The sequence below is a fragment of the Procambarus clarkii genome, chromosome 21 (assembly GCF_040958095.1).
Source record: "Procambarus clarkii isolate CNS0578487 chromosome 21, FALCON_Pclarkii_2.0, whole genome shotgun sequence".
Lineage (NCBI taxonomy): Eukaryota > Metazoa > Arthropoda > Malacostraca > Decapoda > Cambaridae > Procambarus > Procambarus clarkii.
In genome coordinates, this window is record NC_091170.1 from 26,048,601 (window position 1) to 26,055,260 (window position 6,660).

Here is a 6,660-nt window from a genome sequence, read left to right on the forward strand (position 1 = left end):
CGTTAGTAATGAATAAATATAATAGGTTAGGTTGACCCAACTTAACCTAACCGACGCTTGGATCGTCGACTTGATTTGGCGTCACCAGCTCTTTATTTTCGTCTAATTTCTTTATAAAAAGATCCTTTTTCAGATTAAAATTATGTTTTTTCGTGTTGTACATTCAGCACCAACATTATAATGAGTAAATATATCATATTTATTCATTACTAACGTATTGCCAGGAAGCTGAGTGGGTAGGTCTCGATAAATTTCCTGGTATAATATTATTGTTTGCTATTCTCCATCTTAGACTAGGCAAGTTGAAGTCACCTAGGAAGATAATATGAGGTATCGAGTTCTCCATTTTGTTTATCTGTTCTGTGAATTCCTCGGCCGTTGCATCTGGCGGTTTGTATATTAGAATAATCACTAAATTTATTTTCTCTATTTTTAATCCCAATACCTCTACCACCTCATTTGTAATGTTAAGGAGCTCCGAGCATACAAGGTCTTCCATAGTATACAGACCCACTCCTCCATGTGACCTAATTTTCCTATCACAGTTGTGTACTTTTCGAGACTACATTTCAAATATTCCCTAACATACATGGCTTCTCCCCCCTCTTTGTGTAAAATAGTTTAAATCCATTTATGGGACATTCAGCAAATAGTTCTCTATTTTTTACATTCATCAATGTTTCGGTACGTGCAATAGTATGTATTGTTTCATTGCAGATAACAGCATTTAAATTTTTTTTGTTTCTTAGACTTAGACTCGTACTACCAAGTTGCTGTTGGCAATTGGATAATTTTTTTATGAAGTCATTTGTTATTTTTTCCCCTACTTTAGTAATTTATGCTTTTGATCTCAATTAGTTTTATATCCTAGCTTTTTAATTTTTTCCCCTTATATATTGCCATCTTATCTGTCTGCTTTACATGGCTTAAGCAGAGTCATGTCTGCTTAAGCCTTTGTTATTTTACTAATTTACCTGTTTTAATTATTATTTGTTTTCAAAGTTTAGTTTACCCCATTTTATTTGCTTTTTGCAGTACAATACTTTACTAATAATCTTGTAATAGTAATTGGTAATGTAGCACTTGGCCTTTCTCCTTCAGAATGTATGCACACATTATAGAAATAAGAAGAGAATACCACACAAGATGGCAGCGTATGTCACGGGCCAAAAAGCGACGCCTAAAAGAACAGGTAAACCTCGAAGTCTTTCAGAGGTTGATAGATGGAAAGCGACTGAATACAGGCAACTCCTTCTCTACACCGGTAAGATTGTACTGAAGGGAATCTTACCCAAAGAATTGTATGACCATTTCCTGACTCTGAGTGTAGCCATTTCTATTCTTGTATCACCTAAATTGATTCAGTTAAATTACAGCCAATATGCACATGATCTTTTGCTGTACTTTGTGTTAAAGGCTCGTGAGCTGTATGGTAAGGATTTTTTAGTGTACAATGTACACTGCCTAACACACATATCCTCTGATGCCAAAGAGTTTGGTAGTTTGGACAGATGTTCAGCATTTCCATTTGAAAATTACCTGCAGCAGGTTAAGAATATGGTTCGATCAAGTAAAAACCCTCTTGTTCAAGGAGGATTTAAGGGATTTACTGGAGAACTTGGCAAAGGTATATTCACAATAGTCGTCTCTATTACTAATGACACTATTGCAGATGAAGGTATCTTTGTAAGATATTGCTATGCCACCTCCATTTTTTATTAGGCCTGCAGTTGTGAATGGCTTTATTATCAGCCAAGTTGTAGCATACAACATAGCATATATATGTATATGGCATACATATATATATATATATATATATATATATATATATATATATATATATATATATATATATATATATATATATATATATATATATATATATATATATATACATATATATATATATATATATATATATATATATATATATATATATATATATATATATATATATGTATATATATATATGTATATATATATATATATATATATATATATATATATATATTCAAAATTCGTCAGTGTACTACATTTTTGTTGTTGCTTTTAGGTGATGCTTTTAACCAGTGTACGTGGGTCTGATTGTGCAACCACGGTTCGAAGAATAATGAAGATATGAACAAACGGCCTGTGGTCACTATACAGTCTGGAAGGGCAAAAGAAGAAATTGGCATTTCTACAAAAACAAGAACTATATAATGTTATTTTAAGTAAGTAACCAAAAAATTAAATAATTTTTTTAAAGTTTAAAATTCACTTAAAAATTTAAATTTTAAGTTAAAAAATTTTAACCAAAAAACTTAATATTTTTCATATTTGGAACCATTCCATAATATTTTCCCAAGCATAAATGATTATATTTCTATCACTTGCTCTTAAGATTGTTTCATTTAATAGAGGTTGGGCATAATTGTTCTCTGCTGCTAATAGAACTGACTGACTTAGCTATAGGAAAATGTAAACTTAATTGGTTTATCCATTACAGTATTGTGCAGTTTATTTCATGATCCTGTGCTTAATACTTGCATAAATAGTAGATTACAAAATGCATTTTTATATCATTAGTATTGAATAATAATAATGCAAATAATTGACTTATAAATGATGTACAATTAATTGGTAGGTGATATTATATTATTAATATTTTTTCATTCTTGCAAAGCCTTAACAAAGCCATTAACATGTTAATATAAACTTGATCACCTTCCACTTATTTTCTCATGTGCTACCTACATGTACAAAACCTTATTCCTAAATGCATATTTTGTTCTGAAGCTTGTCCTTTATATGTTGTGTATCACCATCTCTGGAGAGTTTTATCTGATTGATGTATAAATTACTTTTAATTTTACAGAATATTATTGTTATACTGAATTTATTATTATATAAATAACTTAATTTTACAGAATCATCTATCAACGCACATCCACAAGTTGAGGAGGAGGATGTGACCTTCCAGATTTCTCAAGTACTGAAACATAGACCAAACAGGCCTGGTAGATCTAGGTACAAGGTAAAATAATTTAAATTTTTATTTTTTTTTCCTAATTGTCCGATGTATATATATATATATATATATATATATATATATATATATATATATATATATATATATATATATATATGTCGTACCTAGTAGCCAGAACGCACTTCTCAGCCTACTATGCAAGGCCAAATTTGCCTAATAAGCTAAGTTTTCCTGAATTAATATATTTTCTATAATTTTTTTCTTATGAAATGATAAAGCTACCCATTTCATTATGTATGAGGCCAATGTTTTTTTATTGGAGTTAAAATTAACGTAGATATATGACCGAACCTAACCAACCCTACCTAACCTAACCTAACCTATCTTTATAGGTTAGGTTAGGTTAGGTAGTAGAGAAAGTTAGGTTAGGTTAGGTTAGGTAGTAGAGAAAGTTAGGTTAGGTTAGGTTAGGTAGTCGAAAAACAATTAATTCATGAAAACTTGGCTTATTAGGCAAATCGGGCCTTGCATAGTAGGCTGAGAAGTGAGTTCTGGCTACTAGGTACGACATATATATATATATATATATATATATATATATATATATATATATATATATATATATATATATATATATATATATATATATATATATATATATATATATATATATATATATATATATATATATATATATATATGTGTGTGTGTGTGTGTCGTACCTAGTAGCCAGAACGCACATCTCAGCCTACTATACAAGGCCCGATTTGCCTAATAAGCCAAGTTTTCATGAATTAATGTTTTTTCGACTACCTAACCTAACATTTTCAGCTACCTAACCTAACCTATAAAGATAGTTTAGGTAGGGTTGGTTAGGTTCGGTCATATATCTATATTAATTTTAACTCCAATAAAAAAAGAATTGACCTCATACATAATGAAATGGATAGCTTTATCATTTCATAAGAAAAAAAATAGAGAAAATATATTAATTAATGAAAACTTGGCTTATTAGGCAAATCGGGCCTTGCATAGTAGGCTGAAAAGTGCATTCTGGCTACTAGGTACGACATATATATATATATATGTCGGAAAATCCGACACCATTTAATATATCATACAGATAATAGCTGTATTGTATAAACAAGTAACCCATAGAAAACGTAACTTGTAGTGGAATTACCGTCTAAAGAAAACGGGATATCATCACCACATACTATTATAATTCACCAGCTATTCTGCTGGGAATTGTTCTTAAATACATTAGTCTTTGGACTTTACCATCATAAAAACATCTTATATAAATTAACTTAGTTATCAATATTAAAGTAGAGTAAATGTGACCCTTCTATCACGTTCTGACATGTGGACAATGTAAGCCAGGCGTCAGGGAGGAAGGAGGCAGCCATTGTTGTGTCACCTCCGAGACGTGTGGAGCAAATTCGGCTCCTATCATTCTGGACAATGTCGGCCAGTAACGTCAATAGTATGGAGTGTTAAACAGCCATTGTTTATTGAGACCAGAGGCTCACACGGGAGCAAATTCGGCTCCTGTTAAATTTACTTGGACGTAGTGTTATGGAAACCAAAGGTGTACCATTTGTCAACACGCTGTCTACAAATTCAAGTTAAGTGTCTATCCGAAACCCGTTTATCATTCATTTATGGCCATTAATGTCAGGATATAGGGTGACCCGGTTAGATCACGTGGAAGCCTCAAACTAAAGGTAATTAAGCCAGGTCTTCATGTTCCATGTACTGTTTTCTCTGATATACTTGTCATATATAGGTATCTGGCTTCACAGCTAGCGCACTTTTGACAGGTCAAGACGAGGATGGAAGACTTTGTGCACCAGTTACTGGGTGAGGAAGCTACCTCAAAGAGAATAATTTGGTGTCTACACCCTAGTTATACCTGGTGGACTAGCCTGCTGTACTATAAGATAAGGAACCTCTTCAATGTATGTAGATACTGTAGTTTGATTGGCTGCATATATATATTAATTTAATAACCCCCCCTAATGTGTAGAGGATCGATTTGTGAGATTAAGAGATTATTGCAGAAATACAGTCCACTTATCATTATACAAATTGCTATCGAAGTATATAAATTAACGTAAATATAAATTCTATATAAATTCATATAAATTAAATAAATATAAATCTCACAGGTCGGTTCCCACATTATTTGGTCATCTTCGAACCGGATGACGGATTATTTGATCCTTTGAACCCACATTTGGTCATCTTAGTACCGGATGAACCAGTTAACCAGTGGATTCATTAAATAAACTAGTGCAGTGTGATTTAAACAAAGCCAGTCAAGACGGCAGCGTAGCCTCGAGGGAGCTCAGGAGCCTCCCTCAGCCCAGTTCAGCTTCGTCAGCGGTTTCATGCACACCCACACATATTTGTTGGCGTGTTATTTCGTGAAATGACAGCGCTAATATTGAAGCCAGCCAAATTAGTGACTGTGTCGCGAGATTGTTCACGGATTTCGTGGTGTTACATTTCGCGAGAGATTATCTACGAATTTTGTGGAGTTTATTTCGCGAGGTCAATAATAATATTTAATACTTCTTGATAATATTAGAAGTTTCATAGAGGCTAATTAAGAGGCTATTATCAATAATTGTGTATATTATTTCTCCAAAATAGAGAATTATTTAATATATATTGCACTAGTGATCACAGTATAATATTTACTAATTGCCAACCCACAACAGGGTAGGATACTGACTAGTTGAACTATTATTGTTCATCCTAGTCCCATTATTACTATAGTCAGTTGTACTATATTGAACAACCTAACACCATTAATGAATGGTCCAGACCCTATTTTGGGTGTAATTTTTATCAACTCGAGTTGAGTTGTGTATATATAATAATTTACTTATGATCATTACACCTTTGAGTGATTAATTAGTGTCTCTACCATCCTAGGGTGATATAGAAGAGCTAACCTAAAGGTACTTCCATGACACTGGTTTATCACTCAAATCATTAGTGTGTATGATTGTATATATATAATGTGTATTAATTTTAAGTGCTAACCTCTAGTAGAGGTAGGATTATTGCCTAGTGAGTGCAGAATTGACCCTAGGCTACCATCAGTGTTTGTTCAGTATTATGAGCAGCCCAAGTACAAGTCCCACAAGGCTTCACCAACTAGCCAGTATGGATAATGCAGGGAGAATGAAAAGAACCCTTGCAGGTCTTAAAGGCCACTTAACAAGACAGATCAAGAAATGTGAAGATTTGTCACAACAATCAACAGTTGATTATGCTGACCTGGAAAGCTATTATCAAGCAGCTGCAGGTAAATTTGAGCAAATCAAATGTCAAATAGCAACATATGTGGCTGAACTTGCCAACACTAATTTATCAGAAACAGAAATAGACGACATTATGGTTGATCTTGCGAATTATGAAGATCACACTCAGGCCACGTTACAGCCTTATGTCAAATTAATTGCCCAGAACAAGGCAACAGCAACAACAACAACAGTTGCATCTAATACGAGTCAAGCAGAAGCTCGACTCCCTCCAATTAATTTACCCACTTTCTCAGGAAAAGATGAGGAAGATTGGGACGAATTTTGGAACAAATTCGTTGACCTTGTAGACTCAAAACAATCTTTACCAAAGAGTACTAAATTCTCTTATTTGCAAGGCCAATTATCAGGTGA

General features: G+C 32.9%; 1 long non-coding RNA gene across 1 annotated transcript in view; it reads left to right on the forward strand.

The window, feature by feature from the left end:
• Window positions 1-2,098: 2,098 nt before the first annotated feature.
• The window catches only part of LOC138367021 (uncharacterized), a 10,534-nt gene continuing 5,972 nt past the window's right edge, over window positions 2,099-6,660 (forward strand). The window contains exons 1-2 of the long non-coding RNA XR_011229292.1: window positions 2,099-2,213; window positions 2,910-3,016. This is a non-coding gene — a long non-coding RNA (uncharacterized lncRNA). The remainder of the gene's footprint in view (window positions 2,214-2,909; window positions 3,017-6,660) is intronic.